The 23,028-nt window shown below is 39.4% G+C and overlaps 1 protein-coding gene across 8 annotated transcripts in view; it reads left to right on the forward strand.

Moving 5' to 3' along the window:
- Nucleotides 1–10,495, forward strand: part of ERC2 (ELKS/RAB6-interacting/CAST family member 2) — a 424,893-nt gene extending 414,398 nt beyond the window's left edge. For all 8 annotated transcript variants that reach the window (XR_001920133.2, XR_001920134.2, XR_001920135.2 and 5 more), the window contains one exon: nucleotides 7,522–10,495. The gene's annotated coding sequence lies outside the window, so the exon portion shown is untranslated. The remainder of the gene's footprint in view (nucleotides 1–7,521) is intronic.
- Nucleotides 10,496–23,028: the final 12,533 nt, after the last annotated feature.

Consider the following 23,028-nt stretch of genomic DNA (forward strand, 5'->3'; position numbering starts at 1 on the left):
ATGAGGGCAGAGCCAACACGTAACAGGCTCAAGAGAGAGACAAATGTTTCAGATACACAAGTGTTCAGCCAACTCATTATTTGCTCCATATCTACAGACTGGTAACTCCTGGCAGTGATGAATCTGCAGGGATTTACAAAACGTGGGACCACAATGCAGTTTTGAAAGGCAAGCAGAGCTTTCAGAGCTGAGGGATCACAACATCTCATCGATATGCAATAGAAACCTTGCACTGTTCCCTGAAAAAGTGTGGTCCTTAGGGAAATGGGTGGGTGTATTCTGCATATTAGAATTTAGAACTTAAATCTACCCCTCAGTTATATCTGTAATATCTCCTTTCATTAATTTAATTAATCTTTCTTTTCCATTTATCTATCCAGTTTTTAAATTCTGAATTAAATATGTTTTATCTTTAAGAAATGAAAAAAGTTAGAACACTGGGGAGTGTTGATTTAAATAAGTGGATGCTTATAAGTGAAACCTATCCCAGCAGAGATATTAGTGGGTTCATTTCTTCTCATTTCATTTTGCAGTGAATTTCTAGCAAAAAAGATTTTTCTCTCTAGTGAAAATTTTCTCTTCTAAGAGAAAACAGCATCTTGAGGTTTCCTTTCTTTTTATTTTTTTTTTTAATTAAACAAAACATGCAGCAAGTCGCAATTAAATGTCAGTTAACAAAATGCAAAAATACGCCCACCCTCCCTCTGCTAAAAATAAATAGTTTGAAAAGTAATTTCACATCCCTGACAATGACGACTGTGTTTATGACATATTTCTGGTGCCATATTCCACTCTCCTATCGCTGCCAGCTTGCGTCCAGTATTTAGAAATAAAACAGAAACACATTGAACTTGCTGAACTAGATGTTGCCACACTGCAGCTCTAATGGGCTTAGTGACCACAACCTACAGGGGCCAGAATGTGTCAACAGCAAAAGGGCCAACCTCAATCACTGTCTGTGCTTTTACAAAGTTGTTACATGTTTAATTCTTTGCAGCTTAGTTCTCCCGCTGTTTTGGCTGCTCCAAACCAAGGCTCATATATTGCAGCAGCCTTCTCTGCCTCGTATAATGCCACGAAGGTCCCAGCAGGAGACCTTTCAGTGGAGCAGACAAGCCACAGGCGAGGGCAAACAGGGCATCACAACTTCCTAATAAGATGACTTATTAGACTGGGGGCTTGACACAGCTTTTATTTAACCACTTCTTTCCCCAGCCAGCGGGAACACGAGCTGTCTGTGCGCTGGCAGCGCAGCGAGCGGGGCGTGGGTTCGCAGCCAGCGCTGCCGCCTGCGCTCATCCCCGTCTCCAAGGGTCCGATGCCGGCTCTATCCCCACGCCGATGCGGTAATTTCGCCCTCAGTGCCAGGTTCGCAGGCACACGGGTTTCTGCGGGCTGTCCCCCGCGGCGGGGCCGGCAGTGCGCGGGTTAATCGCGGCCGTGCCGGTGGTTTCCTGCCCGCACTTGCCGTGTCCCGAGGCGGTGCCGCCGCCGGGAGCCGGGAGAGCCGCGCCGGGCCAGGTGGCGGGCAGGCAACACCGTGTTATTAAGCAGCAGAGATCGCAAAAAACCTTGATCTTCAAAAAAAAAAAAAAAAAAAAAAAGGCCCCTAATTAGTCCCGGGCACGAGAATAAATGGCATTCCGCATCAGCCAGGGTGGAAAAGGCACCTTCCAATTTCATCCAGTGTTGTCTTGTTATTGACAGCTTTCCGGATCGCATTGGGAACGTTGTTGTTTGAGCCACTTTACTCAGTTCTTCTTCTTTTCTTGTCACTTCAGTTCCATTTAAATAACAACAAAAAAAGTTGCCATGGTCTCACGTGCTGCATCCTAAGGAAGTCATAAATGTCTTGACAAAGAACCCCCTGCCCTGTGCTGCTGAGTCACGGCCGCCTCCTTGAGCGGACTGAGGGTCTCCTGGAATCTACAGGAATTCTTCCATCATCTTCAATCCGCTCCAGCTCTGCCCATGGCAGACTGCTGCACTGAAACCATCCTTAACATTCCCTGTAACCCTCTTTGTAATTCAGCGTCAAAGTGACAGATTGAAGGATATGTGCTGAGTTTTCTCATATTTCTGAAGAGCTTTGATTTGGACTAGACTTGTTTTATGAAAAGAAAAAGGTTATAAGAAAAAAAATAGCTGTCTTTCAACTCATATAGCACTTGTCTAATTTTGATTTATAAACATTCCCAGTAGAGAAGGCATCCTTGTCCAAATAGTCTCAAGGTTCATAAACTTCATCTAATTTTATGATATAATTGTACAGTAGTTTTCAAGGACTCTTACTCTCTAGAGGGCTTGAATCCATTTGATTTTATTCATCCCAATGGTATCTGCTTTTATCCCTAACTAAGATTAACAATTCTGGCATTATAGCAATATGGAAAGTTCATCACATTCGTGCAGTGATTCTACCACCAGCTGCAGATCCTTCTGAAGTTTACTGTGTAGTGAATTTAAAACATAAATAGCAACAAATGGGATAAATAATTTCTTTGCCAGAAATGGAGCAAAGTTAATTTTGTCTTTATAAATAACTTTTTATGCTGATGGGTTTTTGAGAACCTTTCAATATTTAATTAAATCACAGAGTTTATGGATCTTTCTTTTGAATATGTTTTACTCATGTATTTACCATTTTTAAGCTTTTTAGTAAGTAACTATAAATTATTGAAAAAACAAAAAGAAAAATGGGTTTACTTTTAAAATGTAGCTATTTTCTAGCATCTAAGAAATAAACCTCACAATTGCCTATTAAAAATTAAGAGTTATCATTACCAGGGATATTTCACATTATTATAAAAGAGAGATTTGTTATTAGGATTTTGTAAACTAGGTTTGAACTCCTTATTTTCTGAAAGGACCAGTGCATTAAGAGTAGAGCAGGACACCTTTTGCCTGGGTGTACCTGAATGTTGTCAGACAGTTGCAGATCTCCCAGGTAACATTTCCTTAAGTGGAGTTTTTAAGAATGACTAAAATTTGTTCTTCTCCAAGCAGGGTGTTTACTTTCTGTGTCCAGTGTTCTCCAGATAATGTGCAGTGCTGCACTCACCTTTCAAATCAAGAAACTTCCTCGAGCATTACTTTAACCTGTGGGCTTTATTGATTTGAGATGTAAAAAAACTGCACGCCAAAACTTTGGTTATTATAAGTAGTTCTAAACAAGAAAGACTAACATCAGTTTTGACAACAAACAAAACCAGTTTTTGTTCTATCGGTTATGTTTAAAAGATTCCAATTTCAAACCAAACACAACTTGTGGTTATTCTGTCAGATATTTATATAGCCACTGGGGCGCCATAGTTATGCACCGCATACATCATTGTATTTTTAAAATGTACTTAATGAACATTTTTTCTTTTCTGGTAACTACTTCATTGCCTTAAATGAATGCATTCCAATAGAATTTGTAACAAATGAGCACTTTGTGTTTGCATTAATGCCAAACACGTTTAACAAATTTTTAACAAGGAACACTGGCAAAAAGCCAAACTCCTAGAGGGACACTGAAGGAATGCTATAAATTTAAACTAGATTTTACCTTTTCACTCAGCTCAACAAGTGTCTTAGGTGTCTTTGGCATCTCAGCATTGGAAGTTTTGTACATAGGTTGGATACAACTTTATGTCTTAATTGTTTCTCTTCTTGGCCCTCCTCACGGGAGGTTTTCCTATCGATGTAACAGGCTTTAACAGGTTACTGTATTCTTTAGAAAGTGAGAGGTGGGTTTTCATTCTTTCCACAAGAGTTCAGCCAGGAGGAAGTAGCAAAAATGGTATTTATTGTTGGGGCTGTAATGACAGAGAGGTTCAAATAGCACATATTATGCCATTGTCATATCCTGTGTTAAGGGAACTCCGCAGTGGCAAGCACTCCAGCAGATCTGTGCTACCCAATATTGTTTCTTGTGCTGAGTTGCAAATATCTGGGCTGTGATCGTGTCTGCAACTGCACTTCAGGGGCAGGGAAAAGCAGCCCACAGTGCTCCCACTGGTCCAAGCTCTGGGCTCACACAGAAGCCACAAGCAGATTTTTGGCCGAATCAAACTTCTGGGGGGTTTTTCAGTTGTTAAGTTATGCCCACATGGTACATGTCAGTACAGACCTTGGGAATCACCTAGTCTGTAATACATGTTCGTATTAAAAGTGTTATAAGTAGCTCCACAAACCACATGCTTGCTCTTTACTTGTAACTTAATATATTAATTTAATTTTTACTATGTTATTTCAGTTTTAATCAAATGCAGGAACTGAAAAATAATAATACTTAGCACTCATCCAAGACTCTTAAGGCACATTACAAACATTAAGCCTTGCAAATTCCTGTGAGGAGCCTGATGTTATGCCTGCTGTAGCAAAGAGAAAGTTAGGCACAGAAAAATAATATGATTTTTGCTTAGTCACAGAATAAGCTGGTGGCAGGGACAGAATTTAGAGTGGTATGTGCCAAGGCTTTGTTTTAGTTAATGGAGTCATTCTTTTCATGGTTTTGCACAGATAAAGGTAAAAATTGAGAATACATTTTTTTTTTCCTTCATGCCATTTAGATTTTGTTGTTGCAAGAGGCACAGGCGAGTCCCAGGAGGTCACTTGAGAAAGACCTTATGAGTTATAGCCTTATTTTTTAAATACTACTTTTCAGTCTAGTTACTTGTTTCCAGAAAATGAAATAATTTCCCATCATTTGTTGGTACTCTGATTGCAGTAATGATGAATGAGTCTGGAGAAGGAAACTGAGGAATTCATCCTGACAGCTTTTTAAAAGATGTCACATTACAGTACAGATGCCTTGTCATGGATTAAGGAGCAGAAATAACCCTAATAGGTTTTCATTAATGATATCCTTCTCTACTAACATTTGGTCAGATACCAATTCCCTGTAATAAAGTGGCTATTCCCTCTCTTTCTGACTCACTAATTACCATATCAGTTGTTGGCCTTTTATGTAGGTACCATGTGTAACAGGTTAGGAGAGGGCAATTTAAGCCTATGTGAATGGGTATCTGTTTTTGTATCTGGGTGCTTGTTGCAAACATTTGGAAAGCATATGGTGCATAATGGACATTAACCCAGATGTCAAAAATAGCCTGCATTTTACTACTGTTATTAAACAGTTTCCCCTTTAACCCCTTTGTGTTTACCCACTCTCTCCAGCTTGTTTCTGCAAATCACTGCTGAGAGGAAAGGATTGGAAGTAAAAAGTACTAATCAGGCAGGTGTCTTTATCCAAAGGAAAAACAATCTGAACAAATATTTGTGGGCTACTACACTTTTATATCTTCACATCCTTCTGCTGTTTTCATTGACTGGTATCTAATGGACTGACAGAGGTGCCAAACTCATAAGACATTAATTTCAGCTGGAGCACTGCTGAATTCAGGCCCAGTGTATGTTACCAAACTTTATTTCTGTTTTAGAGGTTCAGTGACTTGTCCCAAGTACAGTATTGAAGAAACAAATATAAATTTAATTTACTCAACCTCAGCTGGTATTTGACAGCAATATCCTTTTATATATTTATTTGGCTTACTTGAGAAATACTTTGCATTTCCTACCTGTGGTGAACAAGTTTTTGTTACACTTCCAATACATGTATGGTTTCCTGATGAATGGGTGGGTTGATTAAGTGGGTGAGGTTTATTTGGGGCATTTCATTCTACAGCAAAATCCCAATGAAAATCTGGGGAGCAACCTGGAGGGAGAGTGCACTTTGTGTTTTTTGCTCTTCCTCAGACTGGACAATTTGTTCTGGGTTCTTATTTTTCCAAGCATAAAAGAGTGTTAATTGCAAAGGAACTTCAGCTTGTAAAATAGCAACTATATTGAAGATTTGCTGTGGTTACGTTTTAGTGAGCCTGTTTTAAAAATCTAGGCATTATTGTGCTACAGTTTCTGGAATGTCCTCTCGTTAATTTACACGTGCTCTTCCTCTGCCTGCGTATCTCTTTGAATGATGATTAGGAAATTCTCGGCACCCAAAAGAATGGGAGCTATGCACAGTTCACAAAACGTAATGCATGCTCTGACTTACAGTTTTCATAAAAAGTTTGCAAAGATTTTATGTGCCAGAACTAGTAACATGATCTACTTTAGGAACTCCCTGGCTTTCCAGCTCTGCAGAAGTCATTTTTTAGACCATTCAAGGGCCAGATCCAAAACTTGTTAAAGTCAGTGGGAACCTTTCCACATTTCAGTGGGCTTTGGATTAGTCCCTAAGTGTTTTAACCAGAAGAATTGTACCAACCCCTCACTGAAAAAGCAGAACTATTCATCTAAGTTTGTATGATATAAACTGTTACATGTACTTTCGTGCATATATATGAACTTGAAAATAAGGATTTAAAATAATTTTTGAGTTTATTCTGTAAGCAGTGTTTTGCTTTACTCACAGAGTAATTTTCTCTTACAAATATTAGATTCTAGAATTTAAAGGGGCTTTTTAGTCAACTAGTTCTATTTGAAAAAAACATAAGTTTTTAGCTGTATACAAAAGCATAAGCATTGTATGGCAATTTCTTTTCATACAATTGGATGTTTTGGAAACTTCTAAGGTTACATAAATGGAAGGGCAATAACAGAGAATCCCATACATAATGCATTTCAGATTTTCTAGAAACAGTCAGTGGATAAATGAACAACTGCCCTGTAAGGGAATAGTTTAATTCCTCCCACTCATCTGATATATAGATAATGTGAATAAGACTAATTCACTGCTCTCTGCTCACGAAGTTGCTTGCAGCTCAACTGGTGTAACAATGAAGATCATTCAGGTCTCACTCTGTAGCCACTCACAACCAGACACACGTCTGTAGAAGGCAGGAAGGCTCTTCCCACTGACTGACTTGGGCTGACACCCATTACCTCTCACAGTCCTCCAGGTTTTGGCCATGCCAAGCCTGTGATTAGTTGGAGTGTGGCTGAAAAACTCATATCAGACTGTTCTGAATTGTAACTTCTGTAAATCTGAGCTTCTTGTACCCATGAAACCTTTCTCTGCTGTGAGAGAAGTTAAATAAGTACTTGGGAATTTAAAGTGAACTTAAAGTGCTTAAAATATAATGACAAAACGGTGCTTCAGTTTTGGAGAGTTGCTCAAGGTACAGCATATTCCCACCTAACATGGAAATAAATGCATGACTCCTTTGGCTGCCACATAAAAATATTTAGTTTTATTAATAGCATTACTCCTTCAAAGCTACTGTGCCTATAGACAAGATAAAAAACCCCATTGTTTACATACTCACAAGCACAATAGAATTTTACATCTTAGGAATTTAAAATATTTCCCATTTAGGGGGAATCTTGTCATACAAATCAGCAATACAACTAATTGTGCCCCTATGAACATAGTAAGTGGGTTCGAATCGAATTTAAATGCCTTACTTAATCCTTAGTCCCTAGAAAAGCAATATACCCACTCATGTCAATGAGAATCTCGGTCAGATGAGAAGTAGAATGTTCTGGATGCTTCAATCATGTTGTTAATTGGAATATTTTGTTCCCTTGTTACAGTTGTCAGAGGAGCTAGCGAAAAAGGAAGAAAAAACTGTAGCACTGGAAGGTAACAATGATAATCTATTGCATTGGATCTCCAAACATGACCATGATAACCTGGAGAAGATCACAGATGCAGAAAATGAATGCTAAGGTTGATATCTAATGAAATGCTGCTTTAATTGGCATTTTCTCCATTATTTCTTGTAGTCTATTGTGAAATTAGATACTTTGGAAAATAATGAAGGAGACTCAAGCAGAAATTATAAGAACTTCATTTCTGTTTTTAATGGGTCTTGTGAGTTATTCTGTTTTCACAAAGAAACCATCTGTTCAGAATATGATTGTTTAATGAAGTTCAGTTAAATAGGTTATTTAACTAATTTTTGGTAAATTAATATTGATTTTAATAAGTAATTCAGATTCTCTTAGATGTGGTATCTGCATTTGCTGATTTTACCTAGTCTATTCTAAAGTATCACTTCTATTGCACTAGATTATCAAAGAGGTATTAGTAAAATGCTATATAAGGGTGTTGGCATTAACCTTACCCCCAGTTAGATGTGGGCTTTTCCAAAAAGTAAAAACAAGCCTTTACCCTCCTCTGTTTTCTTATATCTACTGATAAAATAATATCAATTAAAAAACCAAAACCAAACCAAACAAAAAACAAATATTGATAATATAACCGGTATTAAGCTCTGGGCCAGGTTGGAAATGAAATCAATTTTTGGTACTAATAACTGATGAAAAAGATTAGCTTTATGAAAATATGGTGTGTGTCTCTGACAATGCATAGGACATCTAATTTGAACATAAATATATGATTATATACAAGATGTATCTATTCCGGGATGGTAAAAGCTTGAGGCGTATATAAATACATATGTATGTATATATATGGACATGTACACAAGGATGTATCAACCTTTTACCATCCAAATGCATACATGTTTTCAATGATAAAAGCTGGGACTCTTAAAAAAACAAACAAACAAAAAACAAAAATAAAAATAAGATTGCTGTGAATACAGTATATGCACTAGGTCTCCTGTAAATGTGGAACTGTTTGTTATTGTTCTCTACATTGAAAAACAGTCTCCAACATGGACCCCAATGAATCTTAGATGTTAAAGAAAATACCAATGAACGAATAGCACTTGAAGGCTGTTTGTGTCAACAAAATGCGTCTAGTAAAATAAATTTAAAGCACATGCAAGGAAAAATAAAAATACATTCAGTGAGAGACTATTAACTGACAGTCAGATCTCTACAACTTCTCAAGGAGAAGTTCCTTCTGACTCCACGAACATTTTCAGTCAGTCTGGCAAACATGTGCAAAAATGTTTGGCTGTTTTGTTGAGGCATCTTTTTGTCCATGGAAGAAATGCTTCCATGCTGATGGCAGTGGGAAGAGAATATCTGCATTTTTAAAGGACAAACAATAAATTTAAGCATGGGTGGCCTTAATCCTTAGTAGTTTTTCTTTGCTGCTGTAAAAAAAAAAATAAATCTCAATGGATACTCCTAAAGTCTTGCACTGAATTTAGAAAAATTATTTTTTGAACCTGTGGTGCGATTAACTCCTACATGAGCCATACATAGTAACCCCTTTAAAATTATTATCTAGAGATGATATTTTATTTACTTGTACCATGATTCTTGGTGCAATCAAAGAGCAATTTATTTGAGCAGGAGCCCTGCTGGATGTTACTGTCTTCAGTAAATAGAGTAAAATGTATAGAATTAGCATAGCGTAGATAATCCCAATTTCATTCATGTTTAAAAAGTTTGTCCTTTAACTATCAATGGCATTTTAGATCTTTGTTTTTGAAACAGCAAAGCTTTGAGGAGTATATTTAGCACATATGACAAATGTTGCACTCGGAAACTCAGACAACAAAACTGGTTTCTCATGACAAATTTGTTGTCGCAGTAGGGGACAATCGTCTGTGTCTCTTACAATCAGGTCTTTACCTTAACTCTGCAACCGAATACTTGAAGTAGGATGTAAACTAGGGGGAAAATAGGGTCACAGATACAAAGCTGTATAGTTAGATATTTATATGTACGTGCCAATTTTGTCACAGGTATTATTTTAGGGGCATTTTTGCTCCACTCATGTTGGTAAGAGTATTGATCTAAACTTTTATCAGGGCCTAAAAGTTAGCCCCTTAAAGAGGAAAATTTTGTCTAACATTGCTTTTTTTCCTTTCTTGCTTATTTTTTTTTCTTTATTTTCATTTCATGTGATACTCTATGATATTTGGAGAAAATCTTTCATATACTAAAATAGAATCTCGGGGTTTACAATAAACACTGTGATGTTGGGAAGTATTTTATTTCAGCAATGTTTGGTAGATTTTTTTTTCCCCCTCTAAGTGTAATGAAGCAAACCAACTTTTGGTTAGCATTTAAGATAATGATTATTATTTTAATGTGAGATCAGTCTTGTACTGCACATTCTTTCTTTCATTTAAATGTACAGTATGAATTTTGTATTTAATGAATTTTGTGTATCCAGTATGCACGTACCTGCACATTGACTTTCATTTGAAAGTGGGTTTCAATTTACTTTTTAAACAGTGTTTATGAAAAGACCTCAGATGTGTTGACACAAACTATATCCGCAATGTTTTTTTTTGTGTGTGTAGGGTGACGTTTGAATGTGATGTTCTGCAGCAATGGGTCAGTATTCCCTATTTACCTTAGATCCTCATTTGATAGTGCTTCTTGTAATAATTTTTTCAAGTGAGTGGCATGTTCTGGATTGTGATATTGATATATGGTTAAGGACATTGATATGAAACTAAGGAATTCCTAGAAATTACCAGTGGGCATGTATTAGACAGTCATTGTAATTTAATGTCTAGTAGAAGTGTAAAGTACCAAGGTATTTAGAGTTCATAACATTGTTATCATGTGTATGGGAAGTATTTAGTGTTGATCAGCTTGTTTATATTCATCAAATAAACTTTGTTTCTTTCTGAAATCAGTGTTGTGTCATTAAAAGTAGGTTTAATGACTGTAAGAAAATGTGTGAGAGATGTTTTCCACATGGTAAATCTATCACACTCCTTATTTCTCTAATTGCTACCATTCAAAGTAATTTATCTTCCTGTTGTTACTATCACATAAACTGTTTAAGAAAGCATAAAAAGGAGAATGTCTCCTAGGCTCCACTCCCAGAAATGCTTATGAGCAACTTTACTAAAGTGAAGAATCATTTTCTGGATTGGGCTCTTAGAGAGCAATATGCTTTTGAGTGCGTTTCTAAAACATAATATTCTTGTGTGACCCTGTGTAATTGCATAGAAAATTACATTTTGTTTATGTACTTTACTGACCAAAAGCCATAAGGTGTGAAATTCTCTGCACAGTCAGCTCCTTTTTCAGCTGCCTGGTAAGTGGTTCCCCGTTTCCATTATGTTCACTTTTTTTAGAAAAGGAACTTTTGTTGACCAGGAATTTCTTACCTCATAGAACTCCCTGGACCAGCTCAGGGCACACACAGCAGGAGAATAAAAGGTAAGTTAAGTATGCATTTTACTTAGGTTATTTAAAAACACACAGTCTCTTAGTTTTAAGCTCTGTTTCTTTACCTATAAATTAGTTTTCTTGGTAAGAGAGTACTATGTACTAACACAAGATATTAAGTTTCACTTTTAACTACAGCTAAATATACATTTATTGTGTATTCTACTTACGCCTGCTTAGCTTTGAGCTGCAATACCATAAATTGAGTAGTAGTTGCTTCTAGCTCCTTTCTGGACCTGCAGAGTTTTTCAGAGTGGTCTTGTTCTGTATTTAGGTAGTGTCTGTATTAGGGGACTCTCCAACCCACTGGAGACAAACATTTTTGATTCTGTTTTCTGTGTTGATCAGTTCCTGCTTTAAAGGCAGCTTCCATGTGGTGAAGGGGACAGTACGTGCCAATGTGTCATACTGAGGTTACAGAGGGGACAACAGTGGGTTTGGGGAAATTCTCAAAGGCTCTTAAGCCTCTTTTTCTGTAAGATGGTTTTCAGCAAGGATCTTTCCTCTATAAAAAGGGACTGTGAGGGGCCCAGGGGAAGGGACTGGACCAGCATGTTTGTGTCTGCTGGGGTGGGGAGCTCCCCAGAGGGCAACTGGGTGCGAGATCATATCACCTAATGTTGAAGTTTGAGTTTGTACTCAAGAGCTCCTCTAGCTCTGAGAGAGCCTGAATAAGGACCAAGCTGAGGTTGAGGTTTCTTCCTCAGAGAGTCTGTCTGTTCACTCCAGGCTTGAGCCAAAGCAGCTCAAGGTTTGAGCAAGCAGATTAGGCAGTGGGGGACGTTCAGGGGATGGAGCTATGTGTTGGCTTGCGTTTCAAGCCAACGTGTCATTCTAGACACATCTGAGAGCCCCAAACAGCTCTGTGCCAGTGTGAGTTGGATAAAGCCAATTTCAGAACACCTACTACAGTTATTCACACTGTGCTCCAGGTCCAGGATTTGGTCCTGGAAGAGCCACACTAATCAATGGGTCCCACCCCGTGTAGAAAATACAGAGCAAAGGGGCAAAGAAGAGTGTGACTATGTGTCACCTGTTGATGAAACATGGAACTTTTAATAACCAAAGTATTAAATCATTCAAAATAAAGCCAAGTCAGCTCTAAATAAGTAATACATTTCCCATTATGAAGTCAGTGGGAGCTCTGCACGTCGCCAGGGCATGATTTGACCCACATATGAAAAGTACAGCTGATGGGGGGCTGCTGTGCAGATTTTCCTCCTGTGAGATTACAGTGATGTTATTTCATGCTTCTAACTTTTCAAACAAGATATCTCTGTTTCAAATGCATCTTCTCAAACAAGAGGCAACCTCTGCCTTCATAAGGAATAGCCCAGGGCACATCATTACAGCTGTTGTATGGCCTGGAGGCACTGATGCAGGAGAAGCCCACCCTTGAAGGATGCAGTTGCAGAATCAAGGACTGATTTTGTTTGGGTTTGCATTTCTTCCACTCCTTGCTCTTGAAAATGACTCTTTCTTCAGAATAAGACAATTCTAACCCCAAATCTCCACAGATGCAGGGGAAGAGCAGGCACAATGCCAGTGCATCCTAAAGAAGGTGCATGTGTCCCTTTGAAAAGCACACTTGAATTTGTGTTACAGACAGTTATATATTCCCACGAAGCTGCAAGTCTCACGACAGATACAAGAACTTTGAACTCACCCAGTTTCCAATTGAGGCGAGTGTCCAACTTTACAAAGGCTGTGCTTTTGGTACTCACCCCAGCGAGGCCAGGAGACAGCAGATGTTCTGGCAGCTGCAGCCTGCCTTGTGCTCAGGGAGCTGGGGCTGGAGGAGAGCAGCCAAGCTCCCTCCAGATGGAGCAGACAGGGAAGAGGCGAGTGGGAGGCTGCACAAGTAAGTTAGATAGCTCCAGATAGCAAAGGACTGATGATGTGTGGCTCCATGTCACCTAACCAACCTCAGAGAGGCTGCAAAAGAGAAATAAGCACCAACCCAGAGCTAACCTGAGCTCAGTAAGAAGCCTTCTTGTCGTGGGAAAATCAATAGGGAGGAAATATCTGTGCAGAATGCATGATAATGTAGCATGGTAACTACTTTTTATTTGAATGTAATTTGGACAAATGCATTACTCATAAGTGAGTTATCCAGGGCTTGCCAAATATGTGGTTAAACAGTTATTATAGCAAATTACACCATCATCTAAACACCTCTGTTTTGGCTCTTTGTTGTCTTCTTTTGCAATGAGGCTTCTTTTTTTTTTTTTTTTTGCTTGATTACTGTTGTCTAATGCTGTGTTTACTGTTTTGGTTACCATAGAAATAAATAATGGCACAAACAACAACATGCCTACAAGAGAATAAGAGCATTTTCTGAATTTCACAAGGAGAACACTCTCATTAATGAAGACCTATGTGGTTGCGTAGTTCTTAAACATAGCTCTCGTGTCTATTGATTTGTGTCCTCATATGCATTTTATTATGGGCTTTATATTTCATTTTAAACTTCCAAAAATAAAGAAAAACAGCTGAGGTACATTTTTTTTTTTAAATGGCCAGATTTTGGTTAGAGGTTAACACAGGCCAAAAGAGAACTCAGCTCTGCCCTCGAGCCCTTGCAGTCCTGTTTTGTTTTGTTTTAATAAAAAGATCGTTATTACAATCCAGCGAGGGTCACAGAAGCGCGGTCATTACAGACCAGCCGTACTCCTTGTGCAGCTCTCCTGCCCTCTGCACCTTCTCCAGCCTTAGATCAATCAAACCTGTGAAGGCAGGACTGTTGTCAGTCATGATAAGTGTGTGCATTAAGGGGCTAATCCAAACTTTACTGAAGTGACCTGAAAGACCATTGATTAAAAGTAAGTTTCTGCTCATAACCCGCTTGCTTCTTTCTGGAGCAAAAGTGTACATTTAGAGGAGCATGGGGCCAAATGTTTCATCTATATATCAAAACTTCAGCTAAATGTAATTCAAATGAACAAACTGATTTTTTGAATGCTTTGTGATAAGAAAATATATCTTGGGTTTCATTACTGAAGTTAATTTACAATGTGTTTTGTTTATAGTTGTCCTGACTGTGTTTCTAGGCCAGCACTCAACTCCTACCGACTCTTAACACAATGTTTCATTATAGTGTCTTTACATTATGATCACTTATTTCATTGTATTTGTTACAATTGAATAAGTACCACTCAGTCCATGGGGTAGTTTGCTATTGCTATAGATAGATCTGCTATTGCCTCAAGGAGTAAAATGCATATTTAGGAGTCTGTTTTCTAAAACAAAATAAATTCCAAGCAATCTTGCAGTCGGTGTTACTACAGGGAAAAGAAGAGGCAAACCAACCCCCATAATAATTAACTCCTGGGTCTGTCCAGGTAGCTGGTTTCTAGAGGATTTTTTCCAATTCTGATGCCTTTCAACATGTCAGAGTTGTTCACACTGAAGTTAAACAACCAGTCTCCGTATCTGAAAGCTGAAGGTTGTAAATCTCCCTTGTGAATGTTGCCTATGACAGGGAAGGAAAGACTTGCGTAATTACCACTTGTACTTCCTCAGAGAACACGAGCTCAAGTCTAAAGCAAGGAGTTTGGTCAATAAAACATCAAGGTCTGAAAACTACAGGAAAAGACCTGTCCAGCTCATATGATAAGTGGGTTTTTCTTGGTTAAAAGAAAATTAATATTTCAGTGGAAGCCTCTTCAGACCTGATTAATTTGCAGATATTCTTAATTTTTCTTCAAGATTACCAATAGTTATTGCAATTCATAGATAAATTAACTGAAATATCTTACAATCTTCCTTCTATGTGAAGCATAGTGCATTGGATATAGTTATTCTGCTAAAATACAGAGAACCATTTACTAATCTAACTATAAATGTTATGATGGTCATCAGTGTCTTTGAACCAGGTTACAAATTTAAAATCAGAGAGCAGGAGTAGCACCTTGTTCCCACGCTACTGAAGTCAGAAGGAATTACTTTCAGTCCTTCTCCAGGCAGTGAGGGATATCAGTGCTTAGCACTTTGGGCTATAATTGGCCAGATAGCTTATGGAAGAACACAACTACTCACGTGAGCAAATTTTTACAGGACTTAGAGCCTTAAATCAATTATTAATGCTTTTTGGCTAATGTGAATACTCGTGGTCACACTGGTACCTTTTCATAGCAATCTTTGTCCACATCTGTTCTCTACTTACATCACAGGGAATGATTTCAGTTAAAATGTTTATGCATTGCTGCTGTTCTGTTTGCTCGTCTCCATTGCAGCTTTTTCTACTTCCTGCAGTGCTTTGCACATTTTTTAGCTCTAAATTCCCTCACGCAGAAGTGCCATATGCAGTCTTTAAAAACTTCTTTTTGGAGGAACCCTGTGATTCTTCAGCTGCTTTGCTGTCTTCTGTAAGGGTGCACAGAGAACTCTGCACAAGGTAGGAGGCACTTAAAGTAAGACTGTCTGAAATTAAGCACATACTGCAGACTTGGATTACCTATGGGTCCTGTGCAATAGGAAAATGCTCTACTTCCTTTGATTGCTGTGGGATTTGAATATAATCAGCATCTGGCATGATAGAGACTGAAATACAAAAAAAAGTTATAAAATTTTCCTGATATACATTAGGTTGTCATCATCAGTGTCCCAAGGAATCAGGCAAACCAAGAAATGTTAAAATAGGTTGTTGAGAAATGTTGTTTTTTCAGAGTTCACCTGCCTAGTTTGGCTCAATGACTGTTTTTCCCTCAGTTTTGAAATTCCAGATACAAATGGTGATGCACAAACATTCGTTAAACTCCAAGGGATTAGTGAAAAATTGCATTGAAGGAGCATTTTCTACTGGTTTGTTGGACCTTGCCACCATAGCAAGTTCAGAAAAGAATTTAGATTACTTACCAATACAGATATTAAATTGCAGTCTGAAAATAAATGAGATATTTGAATTGAGTAATTCAAACAGAGTAATTCAAACAGAGTAATTCAAACTGAGTAATTAAAATAGAAAGGAATGGTGCCTTGATGTGTGGTAGCCTAGTACTTCCAGGAAGGTCAAACACCAGAGGAATGGGACAAATTTAAAAAAATCAGGTGTTTTTTATTTTTCTAAATTTCTTCTTATTTGCATATTCAAAACATTTCAAAGTCACTGCCTTAAACTATGTTACAAACAAAATGGCAATTGAAGAGATAGTTTTGATGTGATGCACATCCTACTTGCACCGCAGGAATGAAGATGAAAAGGACACTTCTTTTGAGTGCCACATCTTAGTAAGTTCTGCAATTATGCTTTGCAGACAATATTAACAATTCTTATTAAATACAGGATATAATCTTAAAATGAATACCAGACTTTTAGGAAGGGCTTTGTAACAAACATTTCAAAAATCTGATTTTACTTTGAATTAGCTTTCAAAATCCAGTCCAGATATATGTAAAGAATATAGAACATAAATATATTTTCTAAAGTACTACAGTATGTGAAATTTATAAATTGTTACATGCTTTGCTAATGCAGCTGGGTGAAGCTTAGTCTCAGATCAGATAGAATCTTTTAGATAAATCATTTATGACTAGATGACTTCTTATCCAAAAGTCAAATATGTGATCATTTACAGAGGTCACTGGCTGTATTCTGCTCTGTGTTCCATAATCAGCTGAAATAAACCCCAGGAGTCCCTCCTGGATGTATACTCACAGGGTCACAGTATAATAAAATACCGCTCAAATTGTATTTCAGACAAGGAATGCTTTCCCCAAAACTACTCCAGTCTCAGGGACAGGACTGTCAATATGCATTGCAGTGCAAATGGCAAGTATAAAGTCCAGCATTTGGAAGGGGAGCGCCCTGCCTGCTTAGTGGCAAAAAGCCCTGCTGTGACACACATTTAACTATTTAAGTGACTTTTACAATGTATATTCTATACTCCTTTTTTACAGAGTCAAGCTGGGACTTACAACTAAAGTACCTTTTTGACACAGAGGAGAGGTACAAAGCAAATACTGAAAACCTTGGGAATGTTTTCTGAACGAATACAAGCTGGTGTTATGGGATGGTGAAGAAATGCTATCAGATTCTGTGGAAATAGAGAATATCCTCAAAATATCCCAGCTATGATAATGCAGCATCACAATAACTTCAGACCATATTGTCAAAAACAAACAAACAAACAAAGTCACAGGATGATGGAACTGCATGAAAATGCATTTCTGCCTGAAAAGCAGATAGGGTATTAGCCACGGGCATTTTCATCATTCCATTGAAATACACCTAAGTGATCATGAAAATGCAATAAATGCTCAGTATAAAACCTTACAGAAAGGAATGACATTTTGTTTTCCTGTGGAGTTCACTACAGCCAGTGTTGGATCAATCAATACATCCACCTCCGTGCTGGGTAAGTTCCCCTGTAAGCCTCAGATGAGCTGGAAGGAAGTGTTTTGTGAAAATATTAGCAAAACAACTGATTAAATAAGGAAAAAATGCAAAATTGGCACCCTGTAATAAAGACAATTAGATAAACAAAAGTGCAATGACTATTATCAAGCAATCAAGTGGCTACTCCTGTAGCTGTTCCTTTGCTTGGCTGCTTTGTTAAAAGTGATATCATGGAGTCACCACTATGCTTTGAATTATAGGTTATTACTGGCTGGGTGGAAGAAATGCTGCGCCCAGGACAGATGCCAGCGAGGCAGGGCTGGGCAATTACCACCGCTGCTCACAGCAGCACACAGGCACTAATGACTACCTGTCATGCTCTCCCAGAAGCAAAAATACAGCTACTTGATGAAAATGCTTACAGTGTTCTGTACTATTATAAAGAGCAGATCATCTTCCATCTCGGTGGGACTGTCAGCTCCAATAGCACAGTACACTGCTCAGATGGTTTCTCTCTGCCTTTGACTGAAGAAGCAGAACAAGAGGAGTCACACACACACAGGCTATGGACTCTGATACCAGAACTCAGAGTCTGGGGTGCAGCAGAGGCCTTACTGCAGGAGCCCTCATCCACTTTATTGCCAGGTCCTGCCTGGAAGCACAGTACACTTTCCACCACAGTCGTCCTTGTTTCTTCCAATATTATACTATAAGCATGTTGTGTCAGGTCACTCCAAGTGACACTCTACACAGGCTCTAAACAGCAGAAGAGAATGAGAGGTGGTCCATGACAAATCAAGTTTCAATTTTTCAAGTTATTGATTTTAGCAGGAGAAGCACTTGCCATAAGTGCCATGTGCCCATTACACCTATTCCATATAGAATCCTAATACGTACTCCTCCACCTGGCTGTGCTATCACTGTACCCTTGTGTTCTTCACTGTGGGAAAACACTTACGCTGTCAGTGCCATTTTGAATAGCCTTCATAATTTTCATTTAAATTCAGGAAGATAATGTAGAGCTAAAACGGTACCTCAATCATTCCATGGAGAAATGAAGACAGTAGTATCACTGGGGCAACAAGGTTTGCCTAATCAAGTACTTCAAATGAAGAGTTCAGAACTAATCTCAACAGTAAATATCTTTTAGAGTGAGTTTTAAAACAATGCCGTGTTCTAAATAAACAGACAAGAATCAAGGTCAATTGACAGACTATTATGGACCTTGGAAGATAGGGTTAATTTTATCAGATGTGTTGCTCATGGTGCCTAGATTACTAGCTATCTTCAGAAATATATTGACTTTAAGCAGTCATGGATAAATATACATTGGCTTAGATGTTATGACATATCTTTAGTCCTAAGGAAATGATGAATTAGCCAAGTAGTCTTTAAGATAAATGTCATATAGGGGCTAACCAAGCTCCTTCCTCTCACTCTTAAACACACTTTACTGATGACATGTGTGTGTACATATTCCAAAGAAATCCTTACAGATATTTCAGGTGAGATCTTCAGACAACATCCACCTCCATTCTTCCTTGAGCTATGTAGAATCTGAGGATCTAATATTGCTACAATTATGAACCCAAGCCTAATCTTCTAATCTTCTCAGATGGAAGCAGAGCTGTTCAGGAGTGGGTGTGGTCCCTGGCAAGGACACATGGTTGAGACCCATGTCAGGAGTGGATGTCAGACTGGTCCATGCTTATGGGAAATCTGTGGTGCCTCTTCGTACCCATTCATGATCTGCTCTTTCACCATCATTGAAACCTCCTGAGAGTCCCAGTTACCTGCAGTTCCTGAGTATGGCACCATGAGCATCACACCACCACCATGAAAATGGGATTTAAAAGTTCCATAAGGTAGAAGTACTACCTAATAAGGAGGAGGATGATGTACCAGCCAGCACAGTGTGCGCAGCCCCAAACCACGGCTCAGACTGCCTGGGGTGTGTTGCAGTGTCAACAGAGAGCAACAGCAGTCTGCTTATGGGGTGTCTGTTCAAAGAGCAGAGACCCCCACAGTGGGATCCCTCATCTCTACAGCTGGTGCTGGACTGCTCCTCCCTCCCTTTGCTGCTGCACTTGGGAACCTGAAGCACAGCCATAAGGCAGAGATCTGCCAGCGAGAGTGGGACTGCTAAATGACTGTGAGAGGTAAGGGATACAGGTGGGCTGTGGAAAAGTGCTGTCCTTTCCCCACTGTCTCCTGTGCTGACCCCTGCTGCAGCTGTGGCCTTCCATGCCCCACCTATTCCACAGCTCTCTGAGGCAGAACTGGGACACTGCGCTGGTCTGTAGTGTGACAAAGCTCCCTACCTGGTCATCTCTGGAAAATGAAGTCTCTGTGTGCCTTTGTGTGTGCATATTGGGGAGAGTTATGCTCAGGGCACTCAGAAGAAACATGTAAGAGCCCTCCAGAGTTTATGGGAGGTGCCTTTGGCCTCAGAGACAGAAGGAACTGGTAGCATTAGGAGAGGGTAAGTACTCTGTTGTTAAGGAGTGGTGGTGGGATTGTTTATTTTTCCTCCCATAAACTTTTTTTTAAGGTCCTAATGGAAACAAAGCAAAGTATTATTCCTCTAAAAGCACTATTCTTTAAGTAAACCAGACTCACTACTTGAAACATTCCAATGACATATGGTGGCAGCAGATCGGACGGGCGAGGTATCACTGAGATAAAGACCCACACACACAGGCAAAGGTACAAGGTGTGAGGAGAGGGACGTGTGCCCCAGGCACAGGCAGGACAGAGGAGAAAACAGCCAACACTTGTGGGGGCATAAACTTATCCCTTCAATAATTACCTTCAACAACCTTACTATTCCAGAGGCAAAAACTAAAAAACGTCAGAGCCCTTTCACGGTCTCTATAACTGCAGAGGTCTAGGCAGCTTTCATATGTTCTGTTGGCTGTAGAGGAGTCATGTCCTCCTTGAACACCTCCTTCAGACACCTGCACTGGCATCAGTACCTGAACCTCAGCTCACTGAGCTCAGTGTGCCAGAGCCAGGGCTGGGCACAAGCTGCCGCCCATGGCACCAGTCTCCCAGAACAGTAAAATAATCATTGCTGTGGGGCACCAAAACTCAGCCTCCCCTGCTCTTGTGAGAGGGTATCTTTTGACTATCTTGCACCTGCTGAGCTCACAGCAGTCAAGCCCCATGCTCCAACAGATGTGCACCTAGTTGGCATCCTGATTCAATAGCTTTTAGAGTTACTTCTCTTTTCTGTAAAGGATTTTCTCATCTCTCTATTTTCCTCCATGACCCAGCACACATGCATGTTGTACCTGGGCTGTAGTTTCTGCAGTGGCAGTGAGGTTTGTTAGACCTCAGCAGAAGGGAATGAAAAGAACCCACCTGTGTTTTGCACATGAAAGACTAGAAATGAGTCCACAGCTGTCTTTCTCCAGCTGATAATGCAGACAAATGGGGGCTATTTGCTATGCAGTTCATTACTAGTAACAACAAATCGGTATAGTTATCATCAATTTAAATATAAAGTAGTATAATTTTTTCTACAGGCTTTGCAGGTTTGTAGATTGGTGTATTCACCAGAATTTGTAACACTTCATTACCCTGTAAACTTTCCTCTCTCGCCTGCTGCCTCTTATTTGCATCTCACTGCATCTAAAATATGTCTTCATCTGGTAGACATGAATGCTAATCTAGACTCCATTTCTTCCTCTCTAGTGGTTTACTGCTGCTTCCAAATATCCTGGTTTCTTTCAACATCATGAATTTGGGATCTGAGAGATGGGAAGGGAATGGGGTGGGATACATCCATACATGGACAGACATCCATACTCTTTTCTTTGTCTTCTAGTCTCTTAACTTGTCAAACTCTCTTCAGCAGAGTTCAGGCAAGCTAGAAATATAAAATTATTATTTAAAAAGAGAGTTTCCCTTGCTATTTCTTGCTTCTAGTGGATAAGGAGTAGGAAAATAACAATTATTGCAGGATTTGGCATTAAATCATCATCTTTGACATTTCTTTTGTAGTTTAGCCATCTTTTGGATTACAGGGTGGTCTGTAGAAAAACAGCTACGGCATGCTTTAGGAAAAAAAAGGCCCTAGGAAAGTCCATATATGATTTCAAGGCAGTTACACCTAAATCCTTTGGAGCTTAAAAGGTCATCCCTGGAGTAGATGAGCTGGTGGGCAGAGTGCAGGTGACATGTCCAAAGTGACACAACATATTTGCTCTGTCAAATGCTCATTGTGGTATGACCCTCATCTGAAAAAGCCTATATGCAGATACACTGTGGGCACTAATACCAAAACAGCTGCAGATGGGCTGTGCCTTCACAATGGCTCAGTGTGATACCTGTCAGAATTCCTATGTTATATATTCAAATTCCATAATAAATAGACATATAGGAAAACACCTTCTTTCCTTGAAAGTTCTGCTTCCCAAACAGGTTCCTCATGACAAAACCCCATGCCTGTTGGCCCCTGACTGCACAGCTGCCATTGGCCAAGGTGGAAAGATATAAATCACACAGCACCACACGTTACAGTGAACAAGGGTTTGATGTGACCACTCCTTTGTTAAAATGCATTACTCTGCAGAAAAAGGGCAGAAAGATGTCAAAATGACCAGAAATAATTTATTTCTGTCCTCCAGAGAATTGCAGGGAGACCTGACCTAAATCTCTAAAACCCTGCAGTGCTGCTTTTCGGGGTTCTGCTGTTTGGGCATTCAACGATGTTGTTACACGTCCCATGACATTACTCTGAGCATTTATATTTTTCTCCAGAAAACACTTTGATGTTGGCAGATCAACTGTCTGGTTACCTTAAGAGCTCTGTCACTAACAAACCTGGAAAACAAAAGCTTAGGCAGCACGAATGCCTCTAACACTGTCAATACTTCTCCCTCCTGCCCCCTCTAGCTTCACCCAGCTGTTTTAAATAGTGAGGAGAAATTAAAATTCTTAAAGCCTTGCGGGATGTTTGGATTTCTGCCCTTTATTTCCACTTCCATGCGCCATAGCTTGAAAATTTGCCCGATTTAAAAATTCCCTGTTCAATTTTCTTTTTAAAAGCAACGACCAGGAATCCCGGGAAGGAAAATTATCTGGTGTTGGCTTCGCCCATTGCCAAGCTACCACTCACAACCCTGCCCGTATGGATCGTCCTGGGCTTGGTGTTTTCCTGTGCCCGATGACATTATGCAATTACACGATGATAAACATCATTCGGGAATACAAATGCGAGAGGTAAACAGCTCGGGGCTCTTTATTAGTTTATTCCAGGCGATCTTTCTTGTTTTACTGCGCAGCTCCTCCCCTTTTTACAGTTTTCTGCTATTCTTTACTAATTCTAGTGATTTGAGAAATGACCTTTAACCTACGCAGTTTGCAGACTCCTAAAGGGGATAATTGAAATGCCACAGTAAACCAAAGGCAATAAAATATTATTTACTAGGCATAAAACTAAGGTTGGTCTTCTTAAAGGAACGAACAGCCCCCTTATTCCTCCCCCCTCCTCGGACCTGGTGCTACACCTAATTTATAAATTCCTCACCAGGCGTCCCGAGGAATGAACAGCAGCCCGGGCAGCGAGGATGCCTAATGGAAGGGCTCTTTGGGACATTAGGGAGTAAAGAAACCTGCCGGGAGCGATGCTGCGGCCGTCGGGGCGG

Source organism: Manacus vitellinus, unplaced genomic scaffold, assembly GCF_001715985.3.
Source record: "Manacus vitellinus isolate BGI_N305 unplaced genomic scaffold, ASM171598v3 scaffold_14_pilon, whole genome shotgun sequence".
NCBI lineage: Eukaryota > Metazoa > Chordata > Aves > Passeriformes > Pipridae > Manacus > Manacus vitellinus.